The sequence below is a fragment of the Catharus ustulatus genome, chromosome 20, assembly GCF_009819885.2.
Source record: "Catharus ustulatus isolate bCatUst1 chromosome 20, bCatUst1.pri.v2, whole genome shotgun sequence".
In the NCBI taxonomy this organism is placed as follows: domain Eukaryota; kingdom Metazoa; phylum Chordata; class Aves; order Passeriformes; family Turdidae; genus Catharus; species Catharus ustulatus.
Window position 1 is genome coordinate 457,139 of NC_046240.1, and position 16,794 is coordinate 473,932.

The following is a 16,794-nucleotide window of genomic DNA, read 5'->3' on the forward strand; positions in this document are numbered from 1 at the left end:
GGATGGTAACACACATCAGTGGTGCCAATAACAAGCTATTAATGAGGAGGGCTGGATGCTTAAGCCATTTTTGCCCTGTTCTCCCATAATCACTCTGACATGGTTCATATTTAGCCTGATGAGCTGGGCCAGTTCCTCTGGACATGAATGTTTTTATGTGCTCAGACAGGAACATTGCAAGCAGATGGTGGGAGGAGCAAGAAGAAGGTGGAACATTGTTCCCTCTCAGTTCCCTTTGTCACAGAACAGCCAATGTGCCAAGTAATATCTGGGCATAAATAACAGGGCTGTTTCCCAAATTACATCCTCAGCTCTGGATGTAATGCAAAACATTTTAATAATGCAAATTAAAATTCTTCTGTTCAACAGGTCCCAGCAGCTCCTCTTGCCTACCAGGAGCCACAGCAGCACGTTCCTGTCCCCAGGGGTGACCAGCAGCCCTGGAGGGGAGCTGAGCCCTCGCCCTGGGTCACAGCCCTTTCCCGGCCATATTCCAGCCTGAAGAAAAGCTGCTGAACTGAAGCTTTGATGGAAGCCTGGAGCTGAGTCACATCCTCAGAAAAATCTGACACATCTCCACTTGTTCCATGTGGAAATAATGCCAGGGCATCACAGTGCCCATCTTATAGAAAACTGCCAACCCGGCAGCAAAATACAGGCTTTTGTCATGACAAAATCCATCAGACTGTGGTGTTTTGTTCAGATGTTGAGGTAAGAAGGTCCTTTTGCTGAAATTCCACAGTGCAGTGCCAAGCCCCAGTAGAAATCTGCTGTTACTAGGATGGATTGGCTTTCATTCCTTTTGTTCCCACACTGATATTCAGGAACAGGCCGTGAGACAGAACCATCAACAGCTTAATTGTACAAATGATTCCCAGCAGGTGAGAGATGTTGCTGCTTGGCTTGGGCCTGGTGCAAACAGAAATCAACGCAGTATTCCTCAGCAGATCTTGCAAGGCAAGCGGAAAACTTGAAATTTAGGACTAGGCAGTGGAAAAACTTGAACAGAGTCCAGCCCCTGTTCCCAGCTCTGCACAAGCAGGCACAAGCACAGCTCCTGAGGAGGGAAATCTCCCTGGGCTGAGCTGCCCTGGGTGCTCTCTGCAGAGGGGCTCCCAGTCCAGGCCGGGCTGTCACCACAGCCAGCGTGTGCAAACGGGATGTGGAGCCCGTGCTGACAGATACATGAGCTCATTGTTCCAGGCACGTTGTTTTACTGAGCTCAGCCTCTCCTCGACAGGGGTGCTCAGCAACTCCTCATCTCTCTTGTCACGAGTAATGGACCAGTGTGATTTGAGCTGCTTCATTCCCCCTAAACGCCACTTCCAAGTTGTGTCTTGTTTTGAGGTGTTTCTTTTAAACACTCCCATGTTCCATCTAGAAATGTTCTTTGAAAAAAGACCCAAATGGTTTCCAACCATAAGCTTCCCATTTTGGTGATAATTACTTCCTTAGTTTAAAAAAAAACACAAAAAAACCCCCCACTACTTTAGGGGAACATTCCCCACTCCCTTTTCCCTGGGATGTTGTCCTCACTGTGTCTCTGGTGGTTTTTGCAAGGCAAGTGTTCAGGGTGTGCTGGGAGGAGCCTATCTCGAGCCCAACCATGTGGGACAGGGCCACCTGCTCCTTCCCCATCCCCAAGTGAGCTCATGGGACAAGCATCCCCTGGAGCATGACCTCACAGCTCGACAGCTCCTTGGCTCCAGCTTGTGGGAAAATATGAGTGTTTCCCTCGGCTCCTGATTCGAAAAGTCACAGTTCAGTCTTCCCCAGAAGCCAAAACTCCCTAAGGACTTACTCAGGGACCAGCAAGGTCTGGTGAACAGGGAGACAAAGGCTTTCACCTGGCTTTGCTGGGACTTTGAGGGCAACTCCTAACCCCAGCCCTCATTTTCCTACCTAGTCTCTCAATAGAAGATTCATCTGTAAGACTTTGCAGCCTTTTCCTGCATAACACCTCAGGTGTGAGTGGTTGTCAGGGCCTGTTCCAAGGGCGTGATACATGTCCCCTGAACTCACTGCTGGGTTCCCTGATGTGAAATCTGGGATGTGCTGCCGTGATGACACCAGCCCTGGAGCAGCAGAGCAGTGTCAGTGAGTGGGCCACTACTTGCACCCTTTTTACACACTCTCTCATTCAAGCAGGAGAATCACAGGTGAAAGGCTCTGATTTGAGGCACAAAAAGGCCAGGAAACGCAATTCCTGAAGGAGAGAAGACGGACCAGTAACCCAAACACAAATGCCTGTGCTGTAGGGCTGAACAGCATCAGTCTTGCAAGCACAGTTGGGCAGTTTTTCTTCCCCATTACACAACTCTTTGAAAGCAGTGGTTCTGAGCCTGGTTTCCATCTGAGGCTTCTGCCCAGACACAGCCCAGCATGCCCAGCCCCTGCAGTATGCCAGGGTTTGCCATTTTCCCATCAGCTCTGCCTCTGCCACCCCTCCCCAGAGCCGAGCAGGGGCCGGTGATTCAGCAGCTCTGCTGTCATCCAGAGCCGCCGTCTGCTCCCACATTTCACCCCACCCCGGGCTCTTTGCCTGCAGGAGAAATGTGTCAAGGTTTTTTGGTTGAAAGCTCCCACTTGGCAGTGCAGCCCTGCAGGTCCAGAGCTGCCAGGAGCTTTGACACATCTCCCCAAATGCCTTTCACAGATTAACATGGGCACCAAGTGTGGGATGAGGCTGTTTGCTGTGGCAGATTTGTGGAAGGGCAGCTGTGATAAAAAGGATTTGGGGGTGTGTAGCAGCAGACAGAGAACCTTCTCCAGATTTAGTGGACGTGAAGAACTGCACTGAAACTTGGCAGCTTGGCTCTGCTTTGAAGGCAGGAGTTGTGGCTTGTTTCCAAAGAAGCAGGGGCAGATGTGGCTCTGGATGCAGATGGTGCAGAAATAACCCATTGCTGTTGCTGACCATGGGTTTGGCTGACCAGTATTGGGAAGAATCTCTGGAAGCCACCACAGTGCAGGTGGGACAGGCAAGGGCTCAGGTGAGAATCTCACCTGGCTCTCACTGCCTGGTCCTGCTCTGCCTTTATTTTGTTTCTGGCCAGAAGCTGTGGCTGACCATGCTGCTGCTCAAAAGAGAATTCCAGATTTCAATCATTCAAGCCAAATCTCAACCTGGCCAAAAAAGCACGGACCAAAGCAGATCAGACCAATCAATCATGGATTGGCTTTCACATTTCTTATAGGCAGCAAAAGCCTTAATAAATATCAACTGCAGGAGCTTTCTGACATTGGTGGAGAAGTTTTCCAGGTTTCTGGTGGAGCAGAAGTTAACTTGAACCCAACGCAGATGCTGGAGGAATGGAGAGGGCCATGGGCATCTGAGCCACAGCCAAGCATGCACAAACCACCCAGAGACTTGTGGTGTGCACGAAGGAGACAAAAGGGAATAACTAAAAAGGCTGGAAAAAGCAGACCAGTGAATTGCTTGGTGACACTGGAGGACAATAAACCCTAAACTATGCTATTCGGACCCAAGTTAACTCTTCATTGCAAAGGAGATGGAGACAAAATCCTCCTGCATTCAGGAGCAGCCTGTCCTTGAGCCCAGAGCCTGCCAGCAGTGAGTCAAAGTCCCTGTGAACAGCCCATTGCAGTCCCTCTGGAAACAGCTGAACTCAAGCTCAGGCTCAAAGCACATCTCTGTGCATGAGGTTAGAGCGGGTTTTAGGCCAGACAGCTCAGTCTGAAGCACAATGGCCAAAATACAGGGGACCTGTGAAGGCTTCCAGAGTTCAAGCACACACCTGGACAAGGGCTGTGCCCTGCAGAGCTGGGCTGGAGGAGCCTTTGCTGCAGCATTCTCACTCTCCCTCCTCCTGCTCCACATGCAGGCATTGGACACAGCTGAGCAGCAAGTGCCCAGGTATTTCCTGGAGCATTATTAGGCAGGAAATCTGCCTCTCTGAGCAGTGCTGCTCATGTTGCAGACCTTTGCCCCCATGGTGTGAATGCTCCATGTTCCCCCTTTCGCTCCAGCCCTGTGTGTGAGTCAGTACTAGATGCTTATTCTGGCTTCTTTCAGACCACGACTCATTTGCAAGAGCCCAACTGTCATCACATTTATTTTTCTTCCTCCTGCTTCCCTTGGCCTGGCAAGCTGGGTAGAGCTGGTATTTGGGCCCCTGGGACCCCAGATGTGCCACAGGATGATGCAGAAACATCAATATTTTCACTTGGTATGGATGAGTTTTTGTGCCATCGCCAGCTCGTCGCACTCCAGGTTGTTTAAGGGCTTGGGAGAGAAGAAAAGCACTGATGGAAAAAAAAGGAGGGAAGAAGTGCTTGGGGGCAGTGGTCAGGGGGAGATGACTTGGGTTTAACAGGGCTGATAACGATGCAGAAATGGAGTTGATGACAACTGGCTGCCCTCACTTCACTGCTGAAAAATCTTTAGGCATCGCTGGGAATGGCTTGGGCAGCAAATCCAACAGAGGCACGTTCCTCGCAGATGGATTTGAAAGGCGTTGCTTCCACCAGGCTCTGCAGGGATGGGGCCTGAGCCTGCCAAAACAGATTCCTGTGCTGAGCGGGGAGCTGGGACCACCCCACAGGGACTCAGGTCCCAAGCCAGAGGAGGCACCTTGGAGTGAGGAGGAGAGAAGATGGGAGGCTTGGGGAATTCGGGTAGTCCAGTAATCACAAACTTTATAAAGAAGGTGATTTTCTGTCACAGAATTGATGGACTGCCCAGAATAAAGGCAGAGAAAGACAGTCCTGAAAAGCCCTCAGGGTCACAGAAACAGCAGCCTGTGTTCGTGGTGACAGCAGTTGGGTCCAGCCATGGCAAAGTGCCACTGGGCTGGTGCTGTGTGGACACGCTGGCACTCGTCCTGCCCAGGGAATTTATGCCATCAAGAGAGAATCACAGGATCGTGGAATGGGTTGTGTTGAAAGGGACCTTAAAGATCATTTCATTCAAACCCCAGGCTGCTCAGAGGCATTCAAGATCTCCCCTGTGCCTCAGTTTCCCCTCTGGAAAGTGAGAACAGCAATATCCACTGGATACCCAGATTCTGCTGGGCATTGTGTGATCTTCTTGTGTTTTTGTGGTTAGTGCAGTGTTGGCATGTGCTGGTCCAAACTGCAGGAAATTAATTAATTAATTAATTAATTAATAATTAATAAAAGCCTTGTGATCGAGAGCAGCTTTGATAGAGCTGTAAAAGATGTGTACCCTCAGGAGAAAGGAATTGATGCCCATGTAACACAGCCCTGCTGGGGCCACAAGGGGAGTTCTCCTGCTTCCCAGTGTGGTCCCAACACCACAACTCACCCATAGGAACTCAAAATACAAGATTTTAATTTACAATGTATTTTTTCTCTGCCACATCATTTTGCTTAAGTCCAGTTTAAACTTATGGACCAAAGAAATGGCAATGCAATGGGAAAAACAAAGTTTCCCCTTTGAATGAGGGGCTCATGCCTGATTCACCAAAAAATGTATTGAAATCCAGTATTTTCATCATAAAACTGCAGGAAGGGAAGTGGGAAGGACTTGAGGATGTAGCTCCTCAAGCATTTTAACCCAAAACTTCAGTTACCTTCCATGAGAATAAAAGAAACTATTGACCATTGGATGGCTCCCTTTTATAAAAAATTCAGAACTGGGCATTGAATATTCATTTGTTAGTTCTGCTCCTCACATTTCTCTTGCTTGAGTGGAAATGCACAGAGAGGATCTCTGTGCTGGTTTGCAGAACCTTCCCAAGGCACCCTCTGAAACCCTTCAAACAAGAGACAGCACTGGATGGAAAATCCTTGCTCCAAGCTGCGCCCCCTTGTCCAGCCCAGGACTGACTTGGAATAACCCATTCCTAGCCAGAAAGAAGAAAATCCCCCAATGCCAGTGGCTTTGATTTCCAGCTGCTCATCCAAACACCCCTTTTCATGGACTCAGGCTGGGACATATCCCCAGCAGTTTTTTTTTTTTGGTTTTGGTTTTTTTTTTTTTTTTTTTTTTTTTTGTGTGGCAAGAAAAAATATCAATTTTTACCCATGCAAATGAGGAACAAGATCCTTGTATAAAACAAACAGACAACTCATTTTTCACCTGCAATTGTTTCTTTGCCACATTAATAAAAACATGGTGTGTATTATGGTTAATAAATATGTAAATGAGATATGATTAATAACTCATTTGGAGAGAAATGGGAAGATTCATTTGCCTTCTGTAATTTCTCTGTGCGTCCCATCCTCTGTTTGATGGCTGTGAGGGTGGGGAGGGCCTGGTACAGGATTCCCAGAGAGGCTGGTGCTGCCTCTGGATCCCTGTGCCCAAAGGGTGACAGGCAGGTGACAGAGCCAGCCCTTTCTGAGCCCCATGGCTTACTGTGGTGTCCCCAGCTCAGGGACAGCAGGCCCGTGGTCTCAAGGGGAGGGCAGAGGGAAAACTCAAGATTTCAGCTCCAAACCTTCCACCTAGTCCCCATAAGGAGCCTGTTCCTCCCTCCCAGCCCACCTGCCCCGCTTTGACCCTGGTGACAGCAGGGACAGGAGTGCCCCCTGCTGCTCCAGCAGGGCTCCTGCCCAGCAACCATCAAAGGGTCCAATACAATCACTGAAGATAAAGAACTGGAGATCCCTTGGGTTGTGCAGCCCAAGCGTGTTTGAGTGTCTGGTGGTTTATTCCATGCCCAGTATCGATGTCCCCAAAGAGATGAAAATACTTTGAGCATGGTCTGGAGCTCAATATGGGCAATATTCTTTCTGCTATTTTATTGTTTTGTCAGAAATTTTGTGTCAGGGATCCAGTTTTGTCAAAGGAACCCATTTCAGGAGCAGGAGCTGGAAGGACATTGGGCACAGGGTGGGAAGCACAGAAGGTAAATGCACATAGGTGATGGGAACCTTCTCCTGGAGCACGACTGAAGGCTCTCAGACACAACACCACCACCAACTCATGGGGACAGCCCTTCCTAGCCAGCTCCATCCACAATGGGTGAACTTCAGAAGAAGTCAGCTGCCAGGAATCCCTGCCCCTGTGCCTCTGGCGAAGGAAGCCAGTGCTACAAGCACAGGAGGAAACCAGGTTTTTGTCCATCCCCTTTCAACGGGGAGTCCCTTTGAGGGGCAAAAATTACCTATAATCAATGAGCGGAAGGCTGAGCTGCAGCCTGGTTCAGCCCAGTGCCACAGCTCCATGTCCACAAGTGCTTTCCTTGCAGAGCCACGCTCCCGCTCGCTCTGATGGTTTTAATTGGAGCCAGCAGGAGCAGGGCTCCCCTGGGTAATTCCTTGCACCCTGCAGGGTCATGGATCCAAGCAGACATCCCCTAATTCCTGGGTGAGCCCAGACAGGCAGAAACTCAGCAAGCAGAGCTGGCTATGCACTCCCCATCCAAATGGAAATTTGGCTGGAGACGTGTCACTGGAAATTACAGTTTTTGCAGGAAAAATACCCAACAAATCTATGATCAATCACTTGTTCCAATTTTCATTAAACGCAAGAATTTTCCTTAAAGTAAATGTTGGTTACAGAAAAGCAGCTGTTTGTTTTGTTTTCTGTAACCAAAACCAGAAGGTTGATCTTTCAAACATTTTTGAAAAGCAGCTGCTTCAGTCAGCAAAGCAAAAACAAAAGGAAACTGTTGCAACGACTAAAATAAATGTTTTCCTCAGAACTTCCAAGAATATAAAGGGAAGGCACGACTCGATTGTAGTGCCCTGGCTCTGCTGCAGATGCTGAGTGTTTGCTGCCTGCGGCATTGCAGCCCCTTCGTGTTCTGGGGGGGGCTCAGCAGGATGGGACAAGGGCTCCCTAGGAGGAAAACCCTGCCCGTGCCTCTCTAGGAGCAAACCCACACAGCACAGTGCTTGGATAGTGCAGGACTGTGTCTGCAGCTGCTTCTCAACCCAGCTGGAATTGCTGCTGGGGCAGAGGGACCTGGCTCTGGGCACAGCCAGGGAGACTCCCTGGGGAAGGGGCTCGGCTCCCCCTGGGAATCCCCTTGGGATCTCCCCCACCGGGAGCACAGCTCTGTCTGTCCCTGCCTCCTTCCGAGGCTGATGGAGTTGGTCAGGTCACTCTGAGAGACATTTGTGGCTTACTTGGAACATTTCAGCCGCTAAGAAAAAGGAAAGGGCAAGGGCAAGGGCAAGAGAAAGAGGGAAGGGGATGGGACAAAGAGAAAAATGGAAGGAAAAGGGGGAGAGGAGAGGAGAGGAGAGGAGAGGAGAGGAGAGGAGAGGAGAGGAGAGGAGAGGAGAGGAGAGGAGAGGAGAGGAGAGGAGAGGAGAGGAGAGGAGAGGAGAGGAGAGGAGAGGAGAGGAGAGGAGAGGAGAGGAGAGGAGAGGAGAGGAGAGGAGAGGAGAGGAGAGGAGAGAGAGGAGAGGAGAGGAGAGGAGAGGAGAGGAGAGGAGAGGAGAGGAGAGGAGAGGAGAGGAGAGGAGAGGAGAGGAGAGGAGAGGAGAGGAGAGGAGAGGAGAGGAGAGGAGAGGATCAAGATGTCTCTGGTTCTTGGGTTATTTATTGATTTTTCAATTTGGACAAACAAAGTGTCATTCAAAACCCAAACTCTTCCTCCTTAATGTGCCTTCACTGAATCAAATTCTACAGCATTCAATTAACACATAAATAATTAAAATATTTCCAGTGAAATGTTCTGTCCATAAGAAGACCTTGATGTGTGAAGTACAGGGCATTAATTCACAACCAGTTTTCTTAATGGACCTCGACCTTCGGCCTCGTGTCTGGCACAATGAAGTGGGAATTAATCCACTGTATTTCATGGGCTGTCAACTCATCCCACCCCCGTGGAGCACAGCCCCCCAGAGGTCCCCTGGATCTGTGGGAAGAGCAGCTGTGGATGGTGTCACCTTTGGGAAGGTTTGGGGTCCACTGCATGGTGTGCCCCAAGGCCCCAGTGGCACCAGGCTCAGCCCGGGACCACCCTCCCTGCAGTCCTGGGCTTTACTAAGTCAGCTCCAGGGAACACAGCTTTGGCATCCCCTGGCAAGGGGAAGTTGCCATCAGCCTTGCCATGCTTAGGCAGGAACATTCCCAATACCAGGGATCCAGGCATGGGGTGCACTAGGGCTCCCCACCTGCCAGGACTCTACATCCCGGAGGGCTGGGAGGGCACCAGGGACCCCTCTGCTCTCCACCCTACACTGGGTGTGTGGCCATCCCAGCAGGAGCACAGCTCCTGATCCTGCAGCCCCTAAAATCCCCACTGTGCAGGACACTGGTGCTGCAGTCCTCTCCAGCCTCGTTGCAGGGAGGTTGTAAAGGAAAAGATGCAAATTCTATTACCCATCCCTCAAGGTTTGCTCCGTTAAAAACCAGATTTGGGCTTGGAACATGTCTGTGCTCCTGCACTTTGAGATGAGCTTTAATTAAGAGGTAAAATTATTAAAGCTGCAAGTTATTATAGCCCGAGGACCCAGCCCAGTGATATGAAGCAGATGATCCTGGGGCAAGCAAAAGCCCTTTAATAAAGAAGTGTTTGCAATTCATGAGCATTAATTATGTCCACTTCTCTCATTTTAAAATGTTCTGCTTGTCAGCCCTGGTATTGTGTGCAGAGCAAGCATGATGAATTAGGCAAACCCCTTCTGGTTCAAGACATAGTCTTTGTGTGGTGAAAATTAAAAGTATTATCTCCCAGAAGATGGAGTGATTAGAATATTTAAGCACTTGGGGATCCCCACCCCTTCTCCACCAGCTCCCCTGTTCAGGTTTTGGAGGGTGCTGCTGGGATCCAGCCATCCCAGCTGCTTAACGGGACACCAGTGCCGCCCTGGGCAGTCACTTACCCTCCTGCTTCATCCCTGCCATCCCATCTATTATTTACAGTAACACTGGAGACCAGAACACACAGGATGAGGGAAAGGCGTGGTCCCACCGAGTACCCTGCTCTGCTGCAGTTTGCCATCACCACCAACGTGCTCCTCACCTGATTTCCATGGCAGGGAAGGGCCATATCATGGGACCTGCCACCAGAAGCAGAGCTGGAGGCACTGTATTTCTATGGCCTGAGCCTGCCAAAGCCCACCCTCAGTCAGAGTGCCCACCTGCCCTGCTCACCTGGGCAGTGCTCCAGGCTCAGGCAAAGCACCTGGGAGCTCTGAGGAGAGGGCAGCATCCAGCACCCCAGTGCCTGGGCAGCCCTGCTGAGGCCACTTCTGCTGCATTTGTTGTCACTCTGCTCTTGTCAAGGACAGCCACAGCTTAGCATTGGCTGATCCAGCAGCAGGACATGCTCTGACATCCCCCGACGGGCACCTGAGTGTCCCAGCCCAGCACACCTGCCCTGCATAGGAGAGAAGGGCAGAGGTGCAGGCAGTGCTGCCCTCGGGCCAGTCCCACTCCATCTGCGGCACAGCCTCCTCCGCTGCCTCAGCCCAGGTTTGGCCTTTCATGGAAGGAGGAAATCCTGAGTGTATGCTGCTCTTCTGAGAGAGCAGCCCTGGCTGTGTGAGCTCAGGAACTGCACTTTGGGGGTGCAGCAGACAGAGGGATCCTGCTGTCCTGGCCGGCTGCAGCTCTGGCTGAATTCTGGCTGAACACCTCCACAGTTAGACTGGGAGAGCTGAATCTGCCTTGGTGGGAAGAGGTAGGCTTGAGAGTGGTTTGGGCAGAGCAGCAGGATGCTCATCAAGAGTGTTGGTGGTGTCTCAGGAGCTCGAGATGACCACCCGTGTAGTTTAAAGTCTCTGTTACCCAGCCCGAGCATCGGAGAAAGAGTCAGGAGTCGTCTTCTGTAGTTTCCAAAGGTTGTTTATTTTATCTTATCTAAGAAGTTCTTTCCCTGACTGCTGTGGTCCGTTCAGCAGGTCAGTCCAAGGCACACTGCCCACCTTCAGGGCAGTATTATCTTTTTATACTACAAACTACGTGAACATTATTTACAGTTATCTTCCAATACCTATCACTTATATTGTACAGTCTGGTTCCACTCTAAACCAATCTAAAAGTGCCAACATCACCCAGAAGATGGATGCCAAGAAGAAGGAGAAAGAAGGACAGAACACGCCCAAATTCCTCCATCTTGACCCTGGACCCCTATTCTAAAAAAACCTTTTAAATTTACCTTTTTATCTTGTGATAAACTAACTACACTCTACTTATTTTTTGTGACTTATAACTCTTCATGCAAAGGAAATTGTTCCCAGGGGTTAAAATCAAAGGCGCAGGGGTCCTGCGCTCTGTGCCAAGGCTTCTGAGCTCCCTGCCAGGTCTCAAGCCATCCAGGGCAGCCAGAGGGATGTCCTGGGCTCCCACACAAGAGCACTGCCCATCCACATGAAGCTCAAAACCAAGGCACAAGTGACTGGTGACCCTGGCACACCTGGAAATCCTGCAGATCCATGGGAAGATGCCAGTCAGGCTTTTTCTTGTCATTTGCTTCATCTCCTCACGTCTTTTCTCTCTGAGCACTTCAAGAATTCACTAAGACCACTTAACCAATAATTCCTCCCACCACCCTCAGCAAGGACAAAATTCTGTCTGCTGCTCTGATTCACAGCTAAAAGGTCTCTCCTTGCATTTCCTAGGTACAAATCCAGGTTTTCTATGCAGGGGAGTCTCAGTCCATGCCTGATGTTTCAAGATAATCCCATGTGACCTGGGAGCAAGGTCACCTGCCCTGCCCGTAGTCCCTTGACCCACTGCACACCTTGTTAGATGACATCCTTTGCTTTCATAGAGATTTATTGGCTCTTCTTTCTGCCCTGGATTAAACCCTACCATGGCACTGCTGGATTTTTCCAGGCATCAGTCAGAGAAGTCCAGGACTGGATGAAATCTGAGCAAGTTCCCCACAGAGTCCCAGCACGGGCCAAGCACCAGGCTCTGGGAGGACACAAATCCACGCTGCAAATGAACCAGTTCATCCCAAAAACCAACCCCACAGGCCGTGCTGGCCAGGCTGAGCACAGTCTGAGCTGGTCTGTCTTGAAGTGAATCCTCAGCTGCTGCTTTAAAGTAAAAACCCTCCTGCCTGGGAATCCTTACATGGAATAAGCAAAACCAAATGCCTGGGTTTGGCTTTATTCATCTAGCCCAGGGGAGGAAGAGGAGGATGCTCTGGGTGCTCGTTCAGCGTAGGGATGACTCGGTCTCTGACAGGCCCAGAGGCTGTGACACCTGTGTCCCCATCAGGGTCCCAGGGACACGCCAGCCCGGGATGCTCAGCTCCGCCCCGGCACACTCAGCTCAGGAGCTCAGGGCCAGGCTGCGGGGACCTACCGCCCCCTCCTGCACATTCCCAGGCAGCGGGGATTTACTCTGCTTGCCTCTCAGCTCCGTGGGGGGTTCTTCTTGCTTCACGATTTAATTTGGCCGTGATTTATTTATAGCCACACTCATAAAATATGCAGCCCCTTCTGAAGCCTGTGTGTGCGTGAGTGCTTGCAGGGACCGAAATCGCTGCCCCGTGCACAGCAGGACAGCCCCGAGGTGACACTACCAGGCTGCCGTGGGAACATCCTCCCCCAGACCAGGACATTCAGTCAGGATTACCAGCAAATTTCATGCTCCTGTTCCCATCCCTTCCTGGCCAAGCCCAGCCCTCCTGGTCCTTCTCTGCCAGGGGAGCACAGCTGGTGCCACCAGCTGAGCTCAAAGCCCTTTGGGCCCTGCTGCCGCGGTATGAAGATGTTTCAGCACAGTGACAGCTGTCATGGAGGGTCCCCAAGGTTTGCTCTGAGACCCCTCAGGAAGAGGAGCAGATGACCCTGCTGTGAGTTAGTGAACCTCAAATGTTGGAGGTGGCTCGGGGGATCCAGGCCTTCAGGACAGGGGAGGGAAGCATAAATCCTTTCTTGCATGGGTGTGATGTAATTTGCATATGGAAATATCCCTGGACTTCCCTTGAGCCTGCCCAACCTGCAAGTCCACCACGTGCTGCTTTCCTAGCCTGACACAGGGCCAGAGGACCCTCAAATCCCCCTCACACACCCAAAATCTCCACCACGACCTGTCCTGACCAAATAAACCCAGCACAGGGCTGGGTGAGCCTTTGGGAATCCCCCCCGAGGAACTGCCACAATGCCAGGGTGCTGGAAAAGGTCCCCGTGAGGAGCTGCCCACCCTACAGGGGTGTCACACCCTGGGACACGGGCAAAGCCCACCCTGGGTCTGTCACAGCCCTGGGACACAGGGAAAGCCCACCCTGGGTCTGTCACAGCCCTGGGACACAGGGAAAGCCCACCCTGGGTCTGTCACAGCCCTGGGACACAGGGAAAGCCCATCCTGGGTCTGTCACAGCCCTGGGACACAGGGAAAGCCCAGCCTGGGTCTGTCACAGCCCTGGGACACAGGGAAAGCCCAGCCTGGGTCTGTCACAGCCCTGGAACACAGGGAAAGCCCATCCTGGGTCTGTCACAGCCCTGGGACACAGGGAAAGCCCACTCTGCAGGGCTGTCACAGCCCTGGAACACAGGGAAAGCCCATCCTGGGTCTGTCACAGCCCTGGGACAAAGGGAAAGCCCATCCTGGGTCTGTCACAGCCCTGGACACAGGGAAAGCCCACTCTGCAGGGCTGTCAGTGCCGAGCTCAGGAGCCTCCTGCCCCACCTGCCTCTCAGCTGAGCTGGGTTCAGGAGCAGCTCCAGCTCCCCCAGCACAGCCGGGGCTCTGGGGCAGGGCTGGGACATCCCTGGGCTCGGGGGAGCTCTCATTAAGGGGGAATGAGAGAGAAGCAGCAGCAGAATTACATACCGAGCACAAGGCAGGGGAGGTAGAAGGCAGTTCACTATCCCAGCCTTGCTCAGCCTATTAAACCCTCCCCATCCCCTCGGAGTGGGTATCCTGCCCTGCACGGGGCAGATGGGATCCCCCAAGCCACCCCCAGGTGCTTCATGGTCAATTAGAGGCAAGTGGAGCAAGGGACAGGGGTTAAAGATTACGCCAAGAGCCAGGCCAGGGACCCAGCGGGGTCTCCTCTGCTCATCTATATCATAGACACTAATTTGGTTTAATTTACTTCAAAGGCTTTCCTGAGGGCTGTGGTGCATGCTAGGTTGGGATCTATTCCTCTCAAAAGAGGTTTGAAAGGGGGCAGGGGCCTTTCTCTTGTAAGCAGCCCAGGGACAGAGCTTTGGGGTTTGATTTTCCTTCTTAATTTTTTTTACAAGGGCTGCCTCCAAAGGCAGATAAGAGGGAGCCCTGGGAAATGAAAGCTGAAAAAGTGGATATGAAAGGAGACATGACCGACAAAGACTGTAATGAAGTAGTTAAAGGACTTTAAAATAAAGCCTCTCCCCACCCAGCGCCTGCAGAGGAGCAATAAAACCATCCTGCAAAGCGCCAGCCAAAGACTCCCCTAGGAAAGCTCACCCTTAGGGAAAGCTAAATATGTTGAATTATCCCCCAGGAAACAAATAAACCGGGGACGACACAGAGCTTTTATCCTTTCATCAGCCTGGGGGAAGTGGCTTGTTAATGCTGGGAGATTAGGGAGGCTGGAAAGGCAAGAATGGCCTCAGCTGTGGGGTGAGAGCAGAGCATGGGTCCCAGAGCACAGCCATGACCTGCTCCCTCCTGGGCTGTGCTGAGCCCAGCAGCTCTGCTGGCTCCCAGCCCAGCTCTGAGCAGCTGGAGGGGGCAACTCCTGCAGGGTTGGGAAGAGACCTGGCTGGCACCAGCCAAGGAGATCTGGCCAACACCCTGGGCAGGACAGCTGGGCCACACCCTAGTCACTCCTGCCCGGATCTGCAGCATGGCTATGCCCAGTCCCCTGCAGTGTGCTCAGGGCTGCAGGGAATCACACAATCATGGAATGGTTTGGGTGGAAAGGGACCTCAAAGCTCACCCAATGCCACCCCCTGCCATGGCAGGGACACCTTCCACTGTCCCAGGCTGCTCCAAGCCCCAGTGATCAGCCTGGCCTTGGGCACTGTCAGGGATCCAGGGGCAGCCACAGCTGTGCCAGGGCCTGCCCACCCTCCCAGGGAACAATTCCTGCCCAATATCCCACCCAGCCCTGTCCTCTGGCAGTGGGAAGCCATTCCCCTCTATCCCTTTTTCCAAGTGCCCCTCCAGCTCTCCTGGAGCCCCTTCAGGCCCTGCAAGGGGCTCTGAGGTCTCCCTGCAGCTCTTTCTCTCTTTCTCTTCTCTTTGTGAGCACCCCATGCTCTGCCAGCCTGGTTCCAGAGCAGCTCCAGCCCTGGAGCATCTCCATGGCCTCCTCTGGCTCCAACAGCTCCAGGTGCTTCCTGTGCTGGACCCCAGGGCTGGAGCAGCTCTGCAGGTCGGGTCTCACCTGAGTGGGCAGTTGTAACCCCTTCGCCCAGGCTTGGCTGCTGCAGCCTGCACTGGGGCCAAGCGGTGTCCTGTCCATACCCCACATCCCATACCCCACATCCCATACCCCATACCCCACATCCCATACCCCATACCCCACATCCCTCGAGGCAGGGCTCAGATCTGCAGGGCTCGCCCTGCCACCGGCCCCACGGTCCCAGAGCGCTCCTGCTCCGCAGGCTGGGGCTGGACCCGCCGGCACCCGCAGCTGTGCCCGGGCACCCACGGGCATAATTCCCACCGTAATTCTTCTATTTACAAGGCAGCAAATGAAAGAGGGAGACGAGATTTGCTCAGCGCATTTCCAGGAGTGTTTACTGCTGGGAACGCCACAAAAACTATTTAAACAATTGCTTTTATGACACAACACACATTAAAGAACCTTCCCTAATGTTTTTTTCACCCCTCTGCCATTTCATGCCGTGCTTCTGCTGTTGCTTTCAGCTCGCTGCTTTATGGGCTGTTTGGATTTTAATTGGGCTGTAACCCCAGGGAGCACTGAAATTTGGAGACTCGTTTAGCTCTGGGAGTGCTCACAGCTGATCAGGCAGAAAGGCTTGGTCCTGCTCTAATGCCTTGTCACTTTGAGAGCTGAAAGAGCGTGTGGGGAGCACAGCACACGGCGTGGGGATGGAGCTCCAGTCCAGCTGCTGGTGGTGCCCACACCCCCTGTGCAGAGGGAGTCCTGGGCAGGGGCTAGAGGATGGATGCTGTGGCCAGTGGATGCAATGAGGGGAGATTGAGGTCTGGGATGTTTAGGAGAGGCTTTTTCCCTAGCACGGGAGTGTTGGGGACTCTCTACACCTGGAGGTTTTCAGGGCTAGGTGAATCAAAGTGAGCCCAGCCTAGAGATGGTGTCAGACACACCCAAGCAGCAGATGGGAATAAAGACCTCTGGAGCACCTTGTGGTTTGATTATAAACTTTAACTCTCTAGCACTTTAACTCAGCCATTCCCAGTGGGAAGTAAGTGATACCTTTGGAGAGAAGCCAGCTCTCCATACTGCTAAACTCGCCTGAGAGCTGCATCCAATCTCCCACCACCTGACCACAGGGACAGCAGTCTTTGGGGCCAGGCTGGGAGAGCTGGGGATGTTCACCTGGAGAGGGGAAGGATCTGGGGAGAGCTCAGAGCCCCTTGCAGGGCCTGAAGGGGCTCCAGGAGAGCTGGAGGGGGACTGGGGACAAAAGTGTGGAGCGACAGAACAAGGGGAATAGCGCTTCAAGGTGCTGAAGGCTGGGTTAGATGGAATATGGGGAAGGAATTATTCCCTGGCAGGGTGAGCAGGCCCTGGCACAGGGTGCCCAGACCAGCTGTGGCTGCCCCTGGATCCGTGGCAGTGTCCAAGGACAGGTTGGACATTGGCGCTTAGAGCAGCCTGGGACAGTGGGAGGTGTCCCTGCCATGGCAGGGGTGGAACAAGATGAGCTTCGAGGTCTGTCCAACCCAAACCATTCCGGTACTCCAGAGCTCCGCCAGGCGCTGCTCACAGCCGGAGCTGTCCGTCCCCACTGCTGCTTCCTCGGCTGTGTCCC